This window comes from Heptranchias perlo, chromosome 1, assembly GCF_035084215.1.
Source record: "Heptranchias perlo isolate sHepPer1 chromosome 1, sHepPer1.hap1, whole genome shotgun sequence".
NCBI lineage: Eukaryota > Metazoa > Chordata > Chondrichthyes > Hexanchiformes > Hexanchidae > Heptranchias > Heptranchias perlo.
The window spans coordinates 186,669,015-186,687,914 of record NC_090325.1 but is presented as its reverse complement, the minus strand read 5'-3'; positions in this window follow the sequence as shown (position 1 = coordinate 186,687,914).

Sequence of the window (18,900 nt, the reverse complement as noted above, 5' to 3'; positions counted from 1 at the left end):
ATATCTTCTGATCCATGACCACTCACCAATTTTTCCTTTTCCATAATTTCATTCTTTATTCATTACATTTCCATTACAGCTCTTTGCTGGGTTATTCTCAACTTTCCATATGTAAAGGAGAATATCCCCTGTTAATAATAATGGCAGGATCTACCTTACATTAAGCTGAAAAATAATACACGCCAGTCTTGCTTTTATTTCTGTATGCAACCAAGATTTACCAAGACAGTGTTTACATTAATGGAGTGAGATCAGGGTTCAGCAATATTAACCTCCCAGCCAATGTTAACAAGGGACAACACCCACCAGGACCCAGGGTCGAGCCTGGTGTAATTTCTACTTCAGAACTCATAAATTTCCCCTCAGAGTTAAATAGAATAATATGGCAGCATTATGAAGCTTTAGAATGTAGAAATTAAGAGGTTACATTTTACTCCCCACATGCATCAGTGATTGCAAGTGCGAAGAAACCTTTTTGTTCTATAGCAACATTTTCCATTGCCCTTTCCAAAAATGTGCCTGTGCAATTGTAATTTTTATTCTATGCCTTGAAAAATCACAGGTGTATGCAATGTGCCATAGTCTTTATATAAACACAATAATTAATGGTAAATAATAAAAAGAGAACTTGCATTTATATTGTACCTTCCATGCCTTCAGGACATCTCAAAGTGCTTCACAGGTAATGAATTACTTTTCTGAAGTGTAGCCACTGTTATGTAGGAAAACGTGGCAACCAGTTTATACGCAGCAAAGTCCCACAAACAGCAATGCGATAAATGACCAGATAATCTGTTTTTGGTGGTGTTGGTTGAGGAATAGACGTTGGTCAGGACACCAGCACTGCGGAGGCCCTTTAGCCTACCCTTACACTTGGCCTATTTTGAGGAAGGGCAGAAGGCAATTTTGGACACCAGGCAGGTGAAGTGTCATAGGCAAGGAGGAGGACATCTAACCAGCCTTATCCAGAAGGATTAATTTATTGACTCAGCAGGCGTTCTCTCGACCTGACAGAAGAGCAGTGCTTTCGAAGCCTTGGATTCCCCAGGGGGAGCTCTGTAATCTTTTGCAAGAGGACCTGCAGCCACATTCCAGCTCAGGCACGGTGCTGCAAATACTAATTAAGGTCATGATTGCCTTCATTTTTTTGTGCCCCAGTCACCAGGTGATATTAGTAACAACAGTCTGTCAGGAGTGTATCACTGTATTCGAGAAGTGGCTGATGTCCAAAGATCCAACAATTATATTGCTCCTCTCAGACCCCACGGAGCAAATAGGCTCAAGCCCTGGGTTTCCCCAAAGGGGCAAGATTCCCCAAAGTCCAGGGGGACTTCAGTGTCACCCACGTAGCCGTTTGGGCTCCTGCTGAAGACAGTGGTCTGGAGCAAGTAGCTTTAACTTGTAGATTGAGTCGCACTGCAGAGTTACAGCAGCAGAGAAGACCCAGTAGATCGGGTGGCAGCAGCGTCCTAACAGTGGAAGCAGCAACTAGGTGAAGGACAGAGCATCAAGGAACCGTAATCACTATCCTTAATGTTCTTCAGAGGGTTAATATCAGTCTGGAGTTCTGTTCTTTGTATCAGGCTACACACCTCCCCATTCTGTTTGGCTTGGCAACAGTCTTATGTTGTGCAAATCAAGTGTCCCTCCTTTTATTGTTCCTCGTTCATTGTTCTCCTTCTTCATCTAGAGTTGTGGTCCCAATGACTATTTAAATTGATCACTGTGCATTTGCTTTTCAACTGCCCAGCTGCTAATTCTCAGTAAATGTCTTTGGTTCTATATTTTTAATACCAATAAGGTTAAAGAACTCTCCAAAGTCTTAAAACCAAGAGCAACATTCCTACTCTTGCAAGACTATAGTTGTCTGAAAGGTCCGTTTTGCAGCTCTTCATCAAACTTTGAAAATCTGTTCTTGCTTTCTCTCCAGAGATTGAGATGATCCATAAAATTAGCTAAAAATGTTGCTATTGTCATGCCAATTTAATTTTTGAAGTAAATAATTTGGGCAGGAATATCTTCTGCTGATACTAACCAGAATTAAATTCAAGAATAAGTTATATGAATTGCTGGAATTTCAACCACATCGTTAAGGCATGTAGTCGAAGGCATTGAACCTTCCTCTCAATCACATGAAAGGATGGTTTTAGGAACATCCTGCCAACTAAAGCAAGAACTGCACACACAGGAATATAGGAATGTACAGGACTGGATAAGATCATTTTGGTCCACCTGGCTAGCTCCACAATTCAAAAATAGAATGTTCACTAACTATATCCTGTAATTGTTCTTCTTTCTAAATGCCTGTTCAACTTTCTCTTAAAATGTATTGATGTTATCAACTTGTCTCCCTCTGTCTGCAGTACTTCAGTGCAGTACTGAGGGAGGGCTGCACTGTTGGAGGTGCCGTCTTTCTGATGAGACCTTAAACGGAGGCCCCATCTTCCCTTTCAGGTGGACGTAAAAAATCCCACTGCACTATTTGAAGAAGAGCAGGGGAGTTCTCCCCGGTGTCCTGGCCAATATTTATCCCTCAACCAACATTACTAAAACAGATGATCTGGTCATTATCACATTGCTGTTTGTGGGACCTTGCTGTGCACAAATTGGCTGCTGCGTTTCCTACATTACAACAATGACTACACTTCAAAAGCACTTAATTAGCTGTAAAGCGCTTTGGGATGTTCTGAGGTCATGAAAGGCATTATATTAATATCAGTCTTTCTTTCCCATAGATTAACTCCACCTAGCTCCCCTTTCACCACATCTCCAAATCTCTCGCAAAAGCAAAATACACAGATGCTGGAAATCTGAAATAAAAACAGAAAATGCTGGAGAAGCTCAGCAAGTCAGGCAGCATCTGTGGAGAAAGAAACAGAGTTAATGTGGGTAATGCGCCCAGTGAAATCGGTGGGTTTGGCACGCGATCGTAAGTAAATTGAAGCCGCCTACCTTGGCTTCCGGGTTTCGCGCTGGAAAGCTGCGCAGCGGGCGGACTGCGCACCCGCATCATAGGCTGTCAACTGGAGGAGCCCTATTTAAAGGGGCAGTCCTCCACTGACTGATGCTGCAGAAAATCGGTAAAATTACAGCATGGAGCAGCCCAGGGGGAAGGCTGCTCCCAGGTTTAATGATGCCTCACTCCAGGTCTTACTGGATGGGGTGAGGAGGAGGAGGAGGAGGAAGGAGATCTTCCACCCGGCGGATGGGAGGAAGTGGCCTGCCTCTGCCACCACGAAGGCGTGGCTCGAGGTGGCAGAGGAGGTCATCAGCACCACCAACATATCACCACTACTGCCACGTCTTGGCCATTCTTGACTGGCTTGTGCAATAAGGCCCTTTCATGAGGTTTTCCATGAACACCCTTGATGCCACCCATTGGGGTGGGTGTATGTGTAGTTGCATGACTACTTTGTGCAGGTGCCTGTTGCGCAGCACAGTGTTGTGCAGCTCCACGTGGCGGAGGTAGACGGCATGCCTGGCGAGGCTGGTGATGTTGCTCGTCCTCCAGTGGAGTGATGAATGCAGCTATGGAATCCCCCCCCCCGATCCTGACAGTGTGAGTGTGAGGGGGTCCGCAAAGTAGGTAAAAGTGTTTGGACAACAGAGTTTAGGGTATAATGTAATAATTTTGAGTGTGGAGATAATGGTGTGGCAGGCAAAACTTTGTCTGAGATGACACAGTGCCCTGCTGCAATGAATGAGGTATTCCCCACAACTGTCAAGGAATCCTCTGCATCTCCCAATGGCTGCTGACTGAAACACGTCTGCAACAACAGGGAGTGTTTCCCACAGCATGGGAAACACGCTGAGGAGAATCCAAAATCACATCCCTGCTAAAATCTCTTCCCAATGAGGTCTGTCAACGACCTCAAGTACCTCCCTAAATATCTAAACTGTCATCCCGCCGGCTTTAATTGCCAGTGGGAGTCCCACATGCGGGGGCTGCGCACCCACCGATTTGCGTCATTGGGGAACCCGGAAGTGGGCGGGTTGGAGCCGGGCTCCGGACCGCTCCGGGATTCCCCGATTTTAGCAAACCCCCCCCCCGCCACGAACGCACCCACTCGGCCATCCTAAAATTGACCCCAACGTTTCAGATTAAGGACCTTTCGTCAGAACTGGAAGATGTTAAAGAGTTAAAGTTTTTAAGCAAGTACAAAGCCAGGACTCAACATTGATTCCAATAACTTCAGATCATAACCACTGCTCCCATTTTTTTGGTCAGCTAGTGCTGGTAATGGTTCTGCTGTCGCCATTTGCAGCTATTCCTGATCAATCTTTTGTTTCTTAACCTGTCCCACTACCACCCTCCTTGCTTTGCACCATCATCCCTTTTGTCATTTAATCACTCTTGCCCTCTACCCAATCACAGACCTTCCCTTTTGTTCTTTCCTCCCCTCCCCTCCCCTTCCTCCCCCACTTTCCCTGGCTCTCCCAGTTCTGACGAAAGGTCCTCGACCTGAAACGTTAACTCTGTTCCTTTCTCCACAGATGCTGCCTGACTTGCTGAGCTTCTCCAGTATTTTCTGTTTTTATCTCCAAATCTCTTCTCTCAGCAAACTATGAACGAGCCCCCAGTCTTTGCTAAGAAATTAAAATATAATTGACAAAGCTCAGGAACATGAATTGGTTAAGAACTGAGCCTTGTGGGCCATCAGCTATTGGTCAAAACCTGGTAAAAGTTGCTGTGCCCACTCTGATGCCCAAGGTAAATTTTATGAAAATCCTGCAGGGCTACCTGACGTCTGTGCCCAAATTCCAATACACGCTCCTGGCACAAATTTGTAAAATTTACCTTCTAGCTGTCACTTCATCAGAAAACTGGATATCCAGAAGATCAATTCACTGAGAACATCAAGCTGCACAGCTGTGTATCACTGGCCTTTGTGCCATCTCTTACCCAAGACACTTTGCGGGGTAATTTTGACTTCGGGCGATCTTGTAAAACGGGCGATATTGGATCAGCCGCCCGTCATATATCTCTCACTGGAAATGAAGATCAGGAGAGATGTACAACGGGCAGCTGCAGCTGATCCAATATCACTCATATTACACCATCGCGCAAAGTCAAAATTACCTCCTTTCTACTCCCAAAAAAACATATTAATTGAAACATGCTCTGATTGTTGGAGGCGGTTGTCACTTGTGCTTCTACCTTGCCTGAAATCTGCTAGCCCTGAATTGAGGAAGCTGATGTGCTCGAGGTAGTGTTGGAGACAGTAGGTGAAAACTCTCTCCAGGAGCTTTCCCAGACTACCCAGTGAGTCGATGGGGAGATGCTTTCTGGAGTGTCTGGAATCAGTGTCACTACTGCCAACTTCCAACAGCTGCAGATGTAGCCCAGCACTAGGCTTTTTGTGAAGACCTCAACGAGCAAGGCTGTAATCTTGTTCAATTCTTTGCACAGGCTTTCTAGTGCATGCTTCTTAGCATCAGCTGCAGTTCTGCGACAGTATTTGATTGGATGATGGTGTTTCTATGACCTTCTGCTGCAGATCTCCCTTTATTGAGTGAGCTGTGTCCAGCATTTCTGGAACATTTCTGGTTGGGTTTTCACATTATCAACTTCCCTTTCTCAGCAACGGTCAAATTCTTTGTGGTTTGGTTTATTGTGAGTACTAGAGCAATAACCTTAAAAAAAAAGCCCTGGTTTCTGTGTGTCTATCTCTGCACTGTGACCTAGTGTGTGCAGTGTTGGTGTGCTTTTGTTTGGGCTGTGGCCTTGTGGTTTTGGTCAGTAACGTTTAGGTTTCTTCTTTTTCAGAAAAAGATATCTCATTGTTTTACAGATTCGCTTTTAAAAGGTGCCATACCTTGACTTGGAGGTAATTGAGCTATTGTCTCTTTGAAACATGTTTTAATAAAATCTCTCTATGGATTGTCTTCAGCTTTATCAGTCTCAGTATATGTTGTGTGTGTCAGCCTTGGCTCAGTGATAGCACCCTCCTCTCTGAGTCAGAAGGTCATGAGTTCAAGCCCCTCTCCAGCGACTTAAGCACATAATCTAGGCTGACACTTCAGTGCAGTATTGAGGGAGTGCTGCACTGTCGGTGGTGCCGTCTCTTGGATGAGACGTTAAACAGAGGCCCCGGCCTAGAAATCCGTTGATGCTTTACAAGCTTAAAATGCCTAAGGCGCCTAAGTGTCCAATATGGCGGGCGGCAGGCGCGCGCACATTCCGTGTTAGAAGTGCACCACCTGCCATATTGGTAAAGGCTGAAGTATAGGCGTCCAGGGCCCATGCCTGAAACAGGCATTAGGCTCTTTGTATATGCAAATAAGGGGCCTGTTTCAGGACCCCCTTCCCGAAATTGGGCTGCCCTGAATGTGGCTGGAGCCAGGCCAGCTTGTTCAGGATAACCAAGAACTGCTGGAGGCTGCCGCCAAAAAGGCTAAGTTTAAAAAAAAATACTTATGCGGTTGTGGAGACGGGAGGAGCAGGAATGCAGACACAACAGTCCCAAAGACCATTGCTGGGCCCCTCCCTCCTGATCACCTCCCCGCCTCCCCGGGAGCTACCTGAAGGCCGTAGCTGGCAATGACGTCTGCTGAAGTTTATATCCACTTTGCCAGCAAGCTGCCTGGGGACGGGCTGCAGATGTCTGCAGCTCGCTGGTCTAATTTAGATGAAGCTTGAGGCCCAATATTGAGTGGGCTTTGGACCAACCTGTTCCCTGCGCCCAGTTCGCACAGGTAGGCCAGCGCTATGTAATTTTAACCCCCCCCCCTTCCGCCCGCACATACATCTGCCTCTCAGGTTCCAAAACTAGAGGTCATAAATAAAAGATAGTCCCTAATAAATCCAATAGAAAATTCAGGAGAAACTTCTTTACCTAAAGAATGGTAAGAATGCGGTACGCGCTACCACAAGGAGTAATTGAGGTGAAAAGCATAGATGCATTTAAGGGGAAGCTAGATAAACACATGAGGGAGAAAGGGATAGAAGGGTATGCTGATAGGGTTCAATGAAGCAATGAGGGAGGGGGCTCGTGTGGAGGATAGACCAGTTGGGCCGAATGGCCTGTTTCTGTGCTGTAGATTCGATGTAAAAGATCCCACAACACTATTCAAAGAAGATCAGGGGAGTTCTCCACCATGTCCTTGCCAGCATTTATCCCTCAACCAACACCACCTAAAACAGATAATCTGGTCATTTATTTTGTTGCTGTTTGTGGGATCTTGCTGTGCGTAAATTGGCTGCCGTGTTTCCTACATTACAACAGTGATTACACTTCAAAAGTACTTAATCGGCTGTAAAGTGCTTTGGTACATCCTGAGGTAATGAAAGGTGCTATATAAATGCAAGTTCTTTCTATCTGTCACTGGGTATCCTTTTCATTGGCACTGTCAGCTTTATTGCCAGGATGGACATGTTGGGTGACCAATGGCTGGAGAGTGGGGGTGGGAGGTCACGTGATGAACCCTCTCGGAATTCGTCCAATCAGAGTTGGCAACCCTACTTGCCATGATGTAAATGACGCACACCAAACAAATGTCAGTGTCCCTTTAAACTGTAGTGATAGTACTGGGCTAGTAACTTGCGAAGCTTGTTGTAAACTCATCTTTCACCTGTGTTCCACAATGGGATAGGTGACCATTTTATATTTTACACAGGTTCCTTTTTAATAATAATATACATATTATGGATGCATTTCAAATCTTGATCTTTCAATCTCGTTTTTGGTTGTATTTGCTGTAATTTAAGCAGATGAATCATTCTCTAACCATATGTTCCAGATTCTGACATCATTATTTTTTCCAAATTGCCATTTGTTCTGGTTTTTCCCCCTTTTCACTGCACATCTCCCATGTGCTAAAAGGGAGTGAGTCCTCTAGTGACTGGAAAGAGAAACTGAATTAATGCTTCACTAAATCACAATGTCCCAATTTTAATGGTCATCACAAATTTATGCCTTGCAAGTTAGAAAATCCCTGCGAACAAGTAGTAGCAAGTAATGACTAAAGCTGCTTAAATTGACTGTAACTATCTCAAAGAGATGGATGTTCATTCTCCAAATTGCATTTTATCTTGGAAGGTTTCAGGCTTTGCTCTGCTAGCATGTCACCGCATACCACACATACTAGTTATAGATCTTTTTTCTTCACCCAAAACATGTGAAACCATATCTGGGGTTGTATTTCTGTACATTTTGTCTTCCTGGAGCAAAAGTTTCCTCCCAAATTCAGCCGCAATTACACTTCTCCTCGTCTCCATGAATCTTCGCACCCAATGGCAAACCAAAACCCACAGAGAACTGCTGAGCTCGATTTTAAAATTTTCATCCTCATGTTCAAATCTCTCCATGGCCTCGCTCCTCCCTATCTCTGTAATCTCCTCCAGCCCTATAATCCCCCGAGAACTCTGCGTTCCCAAAATTCTGGCCTCTTGGGCATCCCCGACTTCCGTCACCCCACCATTGGCGGCCGTGCCTTCAGCCATCTAGGCCCTAAGCTCTGGAATTCCCTCCCTAAACTACCTCTCTACCTCTCTCTCCTCCTTTAAGATGCTCCTTAAAACCTACCTCTTCGACCAAGATTTTGGTCACTTGTTCTAATGTCTCCTTCTTTGAATCAGTGTCAATTTTTGTCTGATTAGGCTCCTGTGAAGCGTCTGGGGACGTTTTACTACCTTAAAAGTGCTATATAAATGCAAGTTGTTGTTGTTTCTCTTTCCCATACTAACTGGCTGCCTCTGCATTTCCAATGTTTTCTGTTTTTATTTTTCTCTCCACTAATTGAAGAAATGATGCTTAGTCATCAGAAGCAACATGAAATCCTTTTAGACCAGTGGAAATCCTCGTTGGCTGGATTAGAGAGAGTAAATGAGCAATTATTATTTGCACTTGTAAACAAAATGACATTTCTACCATAAAACGTCAGATATAAAAAAAAGTAATTTCATGAGAATAACACTGGATATCTGTTTACTTTTCAACTAGTTATTCCTCGCTTCAAATACCAGCTACTACAATCTTACAAACCCAAAACTAATGCACACTTTTTCTTTCTTTTTCCCTCTCAGATTACTCCAAGGTTAATCGGGAACATTTGGATAATAAATTTACTGTATTTTCTGACATCTGAAGATCATTTTGGGTTTATAAAACTTCACCCATCTGTGGCTGTATGAAGGCGGGGGAAATACCTCATGTTTAAAAATTCTGCATGCTCACCTTTAAAGGACAAATGTAAAGAGTATTACAACACCAGGTTATAGTCTATAGGTTATAGACTATAACCTGGTGTTGTAAGACTCCTTACATTTGTCCACCCCAGTCCATCACCGGCATCTCCACATCACACCTTTAAAGGAGTTATTACAGCCCATCTGCTCAATGGTGTCTTGCACAATCTTCTGATCATCCACTATACCCCTGCAGGCGATCTCCCCACACATTCTGTTCTGACAGAAAAAGTACGCAAACAATTTATTTTGAGGGCAGCACAATCCCACAGAACTGCAGTGTCTCTAGCAGTATTTGTTATCGAACGTGACATGACTTACATTTCTGTAGCACACATTACACTTACCACAAGGCACTTCAGCATCTGCGTCTAGCTTCAGGTAGACATCCAGAATCTCATCACTGATCCGGTCGCACATTTTATCGACAAACATGGTTTAATAAACAATATATTACATTATTGGAGTGTAGTGCTGAGGAAGTGCTACATTGTCAGAGGTGCCACCTGTCGGATGATACCTTAAACCGAGGCCCCGTCTGGTTGCTCCAGTGGATGTGAAAAACCCTATGGCACTATTTTAAGAAGAGCAGGGAATTTTCCCAGTATCCTGGCCTACATACTTCCCTCAACCAGCACGTTAAAATGACCTCGGAAGATCCTATCTCTGGGATCTCGCTGTACGCAGATGGGCTGCGATATTTACATGGAAACATAGAAAATAGGAGCAAGAGCAGGCCATTCGGCCCTTCGAGCCTGCTCCGCCGTTCAATACGATCATGGCTGATCCTCTATCTCAATACCATATTCCCGCTCTCTCCCCATACCCCTTGATGCCTTTTGTGTCTAGAAATCTATCTAGCTCCTTCATAAATATATTCAGTGACTTGGCCTCCACAGCCTTCTGTGGTAGAGAATTCCACAGGTTCAGCACCCTCTGGGTGAAGACATTTTTCCTCATCTCAGTGCTAAATGTCCTACCCCTTATCCTGAGACTGTGACCCCTTGTTCTGGACCCCCCCAGCCAGGTTAAACATCCTCCCTGCATCCAGTCTGTCTAGCCCTGTTAGAATTTTATATGTTTCAATGAGATCCCCTCTCATTCTTCTAAACTCGAGTGAATACAGGCTGAGTCGACCCAATCTCTCCTCATATGACAGTCCTGCCATCCCAGGAATCAGTCTGGTGAACCTTCGCTGCACTCCCTCTATAGCGAAAGGAATGTATAATAGTCTAGCATTTGCCGACATAACAACAGTGACTGCACTTCAAAAACAACCATTGCTTGTAAAACACTTTGAGACATCCTAGGAATGTGTTACAGTATTGTATAAATGCAAGCTCTTTATTTCTTTCTTAATTAACTTCAATTTTAAATTTAAGCAGAAAGGCCCGTGTCCACTTTTATGGTTTGATAAAAATCAATAGTACTTAGAGAATTAATAATTAATGGTATTAGATGTTGCAACCCATATATTAATGAAATAAAGCAGTAGGATGTCCTTGTTTATCAAAATATTAGCCAGAATATCCTGTCTGGCACAATCGTGTTCAAATTATTACTTTAGGTTTTAATCCAAACTTCTTAAAATTGTGTACAACTAATTTTAAAAGCTACTCAGATTTTGCTAAGAATTGTAGGGTCTAACAGAATTCATGAGCACCTAATGAGATAAATAAAACTGGAAAATTAAAATTCATCGTCTTTCCAGATCCGGTGCAGTAAAGAATATATAGTGCCCACCGTTTATAGTGGATGTGTTGGTGTTAACGCGAGTTGCCCGCTATAAGCAGTTAAACCATAATATGTTAAGTCTCCTCATTTCGATTTCAGTGTTAAGTCTCCTCATTTCATTGCTCTAATAGTCTGAAGCTGGCTAACATATTCTCCACAGGCTGAAAACAAACAATATTCAGGTGCTAAGGATTAAACAACATCCTATGAATTCACGGCAAGTTTCTAAGGATTAGCAATAAAGAGCTTGCATTTATACAATACTGTAACACATTCTTAAGACGTCTCAAAGTGTTTTACAAGCAGTGGTTTGTTTTTGAAGTGCAGTCACTGTTGTTACGTAGGCAGATGTCGCAGCCAAACTGCGCACAGCGAGATCCCAGAGATAGGATCTTCCGAGGTAATTTTAACGTGCTGATTGAGGGAAGTATTTAGGCCAGGACACTGGGAAAACTCCCCGCTCTTCTTAAAATAGTGCCATAGGGTTTTTCACATCCACAGGAGCAACCAGACGGGGCCTCAGTTTAAGGTGTCATCCAAAAGGTGGCACCTCTGACAACGTAGCACTAAGGATTAAACGGCATCCTATGAATTCACAGAAAATTGTGCGTTTCTCTCTTCCTCTCTCGCCCGTCATGGTTCTATTTTGATGCCTTTGATGAATCCAATTACCAAGACTATGGGGCTGATTTCACAAATACAGGGGATTAGCGAGGTGCACGTTTATTGAAGAACCTATTGAACTGTCCGAAATAGCTGGCGCACTTGATACGTCATACACGGTGCCTTTGTAGGAGCGGACTCCTATGGCACTGGCAAATGGTCAGTGTTATTTGCCCGATATGGGCGTCTGCTCGTGATAAGTATGGACGGTGTAAGTGGTAGGGACTATAGTGCCTTAGTGTTTGTAATGGACATGCTTTGCTACCTTCACTGCTTTCTGACTTTGCCACCGGCTTTTGGCAGGAGATCTGAGGAATAAAAGTTGACAAAGCCCACAAGCCCATTGAAAAACAAGCCAAAATCAGGGCAGCTGGCTGTTGCTGCCCTTTGGCTGCATTCAGATTATTCTGCCCTTGGGAACTATGAAAGTAAAAGAAAAGAACTTGCGTTTATATAGCACCTTTCATGACCTCAGCATGATCCAAAGCGCTTCACACCCAATAAAGTACTTTCGAAGTGTAGTTACTGTTGTAATGTAGAAAATAAAACTCATCGTGGGAACAGCGTCACTTCCAAGTCACAGACCATCCAGACTTGGACATATCTTGCCGTTTCTTCATCCTAGTTGGGTCAATATCCTGGAATTCCTGACCAAACACTGCTGTTTCTGCTAGGACATTCCATATCCTAACGGCTCTCCGTGTAAAACGAAGTTTCTCATGTTTTTGGTGAAAGATTAACCATGTTGGACTATAAACATATCACTGCAGTGTTGGTGAACTGTTTTAGCAGAAATACTGAAAACAGGACCCCTTCTGTAGTCTGAGCAGCTCTGAGTTCAGTTGCACACTATCACATACACACCAGAGGTGAGATTAAGATACTTTTCCATACCATCCTAGGGTTGCCAACCCTCCAGGATTGTCCTGGAGTCTCCCGGAATTAAAGAATAATCTCCTGGACACAGCTGCAAGCAACCCGGAAGAAAAGTCAGTGGGGAGCTGTTCAAGTTTATACAGATGTAGAGGAATTCTGTCGAATCTTGACATTCACAGGCCCCCACTTTCCAGCAGGAGTCATTGGGCAGTAATCAGGAGCAGGAGCCCTGACTGGTTTTGTTCCCGTCCCATGCTCAGGGATGCTGAGGCCAATTATAGGGTCAATGCCATTACCCCTAACTGAAATCGGTAAACTGAGCACACAGTAGGGATCAAACTGGGGCTTTGACAGTTGGTTCTGACGAAGGGTCATAGATCTGAAACGTTAACCCCACCTTCCTCTCCACAGATACCGCCTGGCCTGCTGAGTGTTTCCAGCATTTTCTGTTTTTATTCCTTGAGAATTGGTACTGGCTGACAGGGAGCAGCTACCGCAACCATCATATGAAGTTTGACATACAAACATACGAATTAAGAGCAGGAGTAGACCATTCGGCCCCTCAAGCCTGCTCTGCCATTTGGTAAGATCATGGCTGATCTGATTGCAACCTCAACCCTGCGACTTTACCTGAATGGCTTTCTCCAACAGATTCAGAGGTAAATAGAAAAGCCTTTCCACCAATAGAGGAATCTCGAAGCCCATCAAATAGCGTTCATTTAGTTCCGCAGCGAGGTATTGGACTGTGCAACAGCAATTACACCACAAAAAGGATTGAGACTCGGCAGCTTTTCAGTTAAAAGGTAAATGATTTACAGCACGAGTACAATGGATAATATGGATTTGAACTTCAAAGTCAAATTGTGTTTCTAAATCAACTACCACCAAGACATCAAGTCTCTCCTGAGACCTGTAATGTATCTGAGTTTGAGCCATAAAACTAGCTTCTGAATTTTTGATCTTTCAATACCATTGTTCAGCCTCTCCATTAATTACTGCTGTACTGTAGGCCGATTACTTGCCAGATGTATGCATGCAGATGTGTTAATGGTCTGATCCAGGTCTATTTATGTGACATCAATCTAAAGGTGTTTCTGTGTCTGGTTACAACCAATTAGAATGTCACATGGGTTTCTAAATTGTTTATGAGCCACATTTCAAAACAGATTTACCCATAACAATCTCCCGTTGAACTCCCCATCACATACAGAACTCACAGCCCACATAAATGGATCTGAAATCTCTACTTTGTTAGTTGAAAAAAAAATGCACTCCTAACATTGGGTGGGTCATATACTGTGTTACATGCACTGCTTTGTTTATTTAAGAACATAAGAACATGAGAAATAGGAGCTGGAGTAGGCCATACGGCCCCTCGAGCCTACTCCACCATTCAATCAGATCATGGCTGATCTTCGACCTCAACTCCACTTTCCCACCTGATCCCCATATCCCTTGATTCCCCTAGAGTCCAAAAATCTATCCATCTTAGCCTTGAATATATTCAATGACTCAGCATCCACAGCCCTCTGGGGTAGAGAATTCCAAAGATTCACAACCTTCTGCATGAAGAAATCCCTCCTCATCTCAGTTTTGAATGGCCGACCCCTTATCCTGAGTCTATGCCGCCTAGTTCTAGACTCTCTAGGCAGGGGAAACAACCTCTCAGCATCTACCCTGTCAAGCCCCCTCAGAATCTTATATGTTTCAATGAGATCACCCCTCATTCTTCTAAACTCCAGAGAGTATAGGCCCATTCTACTCAACCTCTCTTCATAAGACAACCCTCTCATTCCAGGAATTAATCTAGTGAACCTTTGTTGTATCACCTCCAAGGCAAGTATATCCTTCCTTAGATAAGGAGACTAAAACTGTACGCAGTACTCCATGTGAGGTCTCACTAAAGCCCTGTACAATTGTAATAAGATTTCCTTACTCTTGTACTCCAAGCCCCTTGCAATAAAGACCAACATGCCATTTGCTTTCCTAATTGCCTGCTGTACCTGCAGACTAACTTTTTGTGCTTCTTGTACGAGGACACCCAAGTCTCTCTGAACACCAATATTTAATAGTTTCTCACCATTTAAAAAATATACTGTTCTTCTATTCTTCCTATCAAAGTGAATGACCTCACATTTTCCCACATTATATTCCATCTGCCACCTTCTTGCCCACTCACTTAACCTATCTATATCCCTTTGCAGACTCTTTGTATCCTCCTCACAGCTTACTTTCCCACCTCGCTTTGTATCGTCAGCAAACTTGGATACATTACACTCAGTCCCTTCATCTAAGTCATTAATATAGATTGTAAATAGCTGAGGCCCAAGCAACAATCCTTGCGACACCCCACTAGTTACAGCCTGCTAACCTGAGAATGACCCATTTATCCCTACGCTGTTTTCTATCCTTTAACCAATCCTCTATCCATTCTAATATATTACCCCCAACCCCATGAGCCCTTACCTTGTGTAACAACCTTTTATGTGGCACCTTATCAAATTATTTATTCTACATATTTTTAGTGAGGCCTAATTTTCTCCTTTTGATCTGTGTTTCGCTGTTTGCACACAGCAAGGTTCCACAATCTGCAATGAGATAATTTTTTTAATTCATTCTCGGGATGTGGGGGCCACTGGCAAGGCCAGGATTTATTGCCCAAACCTAGTTGCCCTGAGAAGGTAGTGGTGGGCCGCCTTCTTGAAGCGCTGCAGTCCGTGCGGTGAAGGTGCTCCCACAATGCTGTTAGGAAAATACCAGGATTTTGACCCATCGACGATGAAGGAACGGTGATATATGTCCAAGTCAGGATGGTGTATGACTTGGAAGAGAACTTGGAGATGATGATGTTCATGTTCCCATACACCTGTTGCCCTTGTACTTCGAGGGGATATGGAGATCATGGATTTGGAAGTTAGTCAAAGAAGCCTTGGCGAGTTGCTGCAGTGCATGCTGTAGATAGTTCACAGCAGGCACGGTCTACTGATGGTGGAGGGAGTGGATGTTTAAGCCAGTGGATAGGATGAGCATCAAGTGGACTGCTTTGTCCTGGATAGTGTCAAGCTTCTTGAGTTTTGGAGCTGTTTGTGCCCTGTAGATGGTAGAGAGGACTAGGAGAGTCAGGAGGTCAGCCTGACTCTGACCTGCTCTAGTTTATGTAGCCGGTCCAGTTCAGTCTCTGGTCAACAGTGACGCCCAAGATGGCGATGGTAATGCCAATGAATGTCAAAGGGAGGTGGTTATGCTCTCTTGTTGGAGATGGTCATTGGCTGACACTCCTGTGGCACAAATGTTACTTACCACTTATCAGCCCAAGCTTGGACGATGTCCTGATCTTGCTGCATGCGGGCATGGACTGCTTCATTATCTGAGGAATTACAAATGGAGCTGAACACTGTGAAGTCATAAGCAAACAGACCCACTTTTGACCTTATGATAGAAGGAAGGTCATTGATGAAGCAGCTGAAGATTGTTGGGCCTAGGACGCTGCCCTGAGGAACTCCTACAGCGAAGTCCTGGGCCTGAGATGATTGGTCTCCAACAACCACAACCATCTTCCTTGGTTTCATAGTATGATAAAGAAGGCAGCCATTCGGCCCACCGGCACTTTGAAAGAGCTATCCAGTTAGCTCCACTCCCCTGCTCTTTCCCCATAGTCCTGTAAAAAAAATTTCCCTTCAAGTATTTGCTTCCACCACCCTTTTAAGCAGTGCATTCCAGATCATAACAATTTGCTGCGTAAAAAAATGTTTCATGTCGCCTCTGATTCTTTTGCCAATCACCTTAAATCTGTGTCCTCTGATTGCCGACCCTTCTGCCACTGGAAATAGTTTCTCCTTATTTACTCTATCAAAACCCTTCATGATTTTGAACACCTCTATCAAATATCCTCTTAACCTTCTCTGCTTTAAGAACAACAACCCCAGCTTCTCCACATAACTGACGTCCTTCATCCCTGGTACCATTCTAATAAATCTCTTCTGCACCTTCGCTAAGGCCTTGATGTCTTTCCTAAAGTGTGGTGCCCAGAATTGAACACAATACTCCAGCTGAGGCCTAACCAGTATTTTATAAAGGTTTAGCATCAGTTCCTTGCTTTTGTACTCAATGCCTCTATTAATAAAACTCAGGATGCCATATGCTTTTTTAACAATATTCTCAACTTGTCCTGCTGCCTTCAAAGATTTGTGTACATACATCCCAGGTCTGTTTCTGCACTGCCTTTAAAATTGTACCATTTAGTTTATAATGCCATTCCTTATTCTTCCTACCAAAATGTATCACTTCACAATTCTCTGCGTTAAATTTCATCTACCATGTGTCTGCCCATTTCACCAGTTTTGTTACTATCCTCTACCTTGTTTACTACATTTCTGAGTTTTGTGTCATCAGCAAACTATGAAATTATACCCTCTCTACCCAAGTCCAGTTCGTTTATATCAAAAAGAGCAGTGGTCCTAATACTGACCCCCGGGGAACACCACTATATACTTCCTTCCAGTCTGAAAAACAACTGTTCACTACTCTGCTTTCTGTCTCTTTGCCAATTTTGTATCCACACTGCCACTGTCCCTTTAATCCCACAGGCTTTGATTTTGCTAGCAAGTCTATTATATGGTACTTTATTAAATGCCTTTTGAAAGGCCATATACACATGTACACACACTACCCTCATCAACCCTCTCCGTTACTTCATCAAAGAACTCAATCAAGTTAGTCAAACACCATTTTTCTTTAACAAATCTGTGCTGACTTTCATTTATCAGTCTACACTTTCTCAAGTGCCAATTAATTTTGACCTGGATTATTGTGTCTCAAAAGTTTTCCCACCACCAAGGCACTTTGTGTAGATAATGACCAGATAATCTGTTTATGTGATGTTTGTTGAGGAATAAATATTGGCCAGGACACCAGAACTCCCCTGTTCTTCTTCAAAAAGCACCATTTGATCTTTTACAACCACCTGAGGGCTAACAGGGCCTCGGTTTAACGTCTCACCTGAAAGACGGCATCTCCGACCATGCAGCATTCCCTTAGTACTGCACTGAAGTGCGAGCTTGGTTTATGGGCTCAAGTCTCTGGGTTGTGGCTTGAACCCACGACCTTCTGACCCAGAGGCAAGGATGCTGCCATTGAGCCAACATTGACAGTACAAAGGTCTGGGGAGGAGCCTGCTATCTGGGTCTGTGTTGTCTGCCAAGAAGCACATGGCAACAATTGTGCCCTCTGCTGCTGAGTCCTCAGTGGCGCAGACCATCAGTGCTTTGTGAGCATTTCTCATGAACACACTGTTGCTGTATAGGCATTCGGACCAAACGCTCTCTTGACTGGATTCAGCACGCAGCAATCACATTGGAACAATCTTGAGGCCGTGATTCAGACCTCAGTTGCCCAAAGCAACTTCTTTCTTTCCACAGATGCTGACTGACCTGGAACACAGGAGCAGGAGTAGGCCATTCAGCCCCTCAAACCTGTTCTGCCATTCTATTAGATCATGAGTGATCTATACCTTGACTCCATTTACCTGCCTTTGCTCCATATTCCTTGACACCCTTACCCAACAAAAATCTAGCGATTTCAATCTTCAATTTAAATTGACTCCTGAATGGCCTAGCTCTAATTTTAAGATTGTGCCCTCTTGTTCTGGATTCCCCCATCACAGGAAATAGTTTTTCTGTATCTACCTTGTTGAATCCCTTTATCATTTTAAAGACCTCAATTAGATCATCCCTCAACCATCTAAACTCAAGGGGATGCAGGCCATGTATATTCAACTTCTCCTTATAATTTAACCCTTTAAGCCAGAGTGTTGCCAACATTTTGTTTTTATAATTGAGACAAATATTTTAATAATTATAAATATGAATTACAGCAAACCCCTAACATTTTTGTCCAGTGTACCAGGTACAACTTTAACTTTGGAAAGTCTTTGGAAACTGTACAAAATAAAACTATTGCTGCTGGTAACACTAATTAGATTTAATGCTTACTCATTGATTTGACTATTGACATAGGCTATTGACCAGCTAGCGGAGACAGCCACAGAACCATTCAAATGCTGAACACGTATGCAACATTTTATTCCATCTTTTAATGATTCTAGCAAATAAAAAAATAACTGGGGTGTTTCCATAAAACAAATACAGACAGGGTAGAAAGTGAGGAATTCCATAAAAGAACGTCCACTAAATGTTTCCCCAATACGGAAACCCTTCATAAAAGTTTAAGAGGGGCTGAAATAGAAATGATCCTAGAAGTTTCAGAGGCAACTTACATTTAAAAAAATAACTGACTGCAGAGATCAAGGAGTAAAATGATGGGGAAGAATGGATGAGACCACATTAACCACTCCATGGTTTAAGTTTTGTATTTTATTAGAGGAAGAAGAAAACCTAAGTGAAAAAATTAAACAAGACTTCAGAAAGTTTGAGTATGTCTGC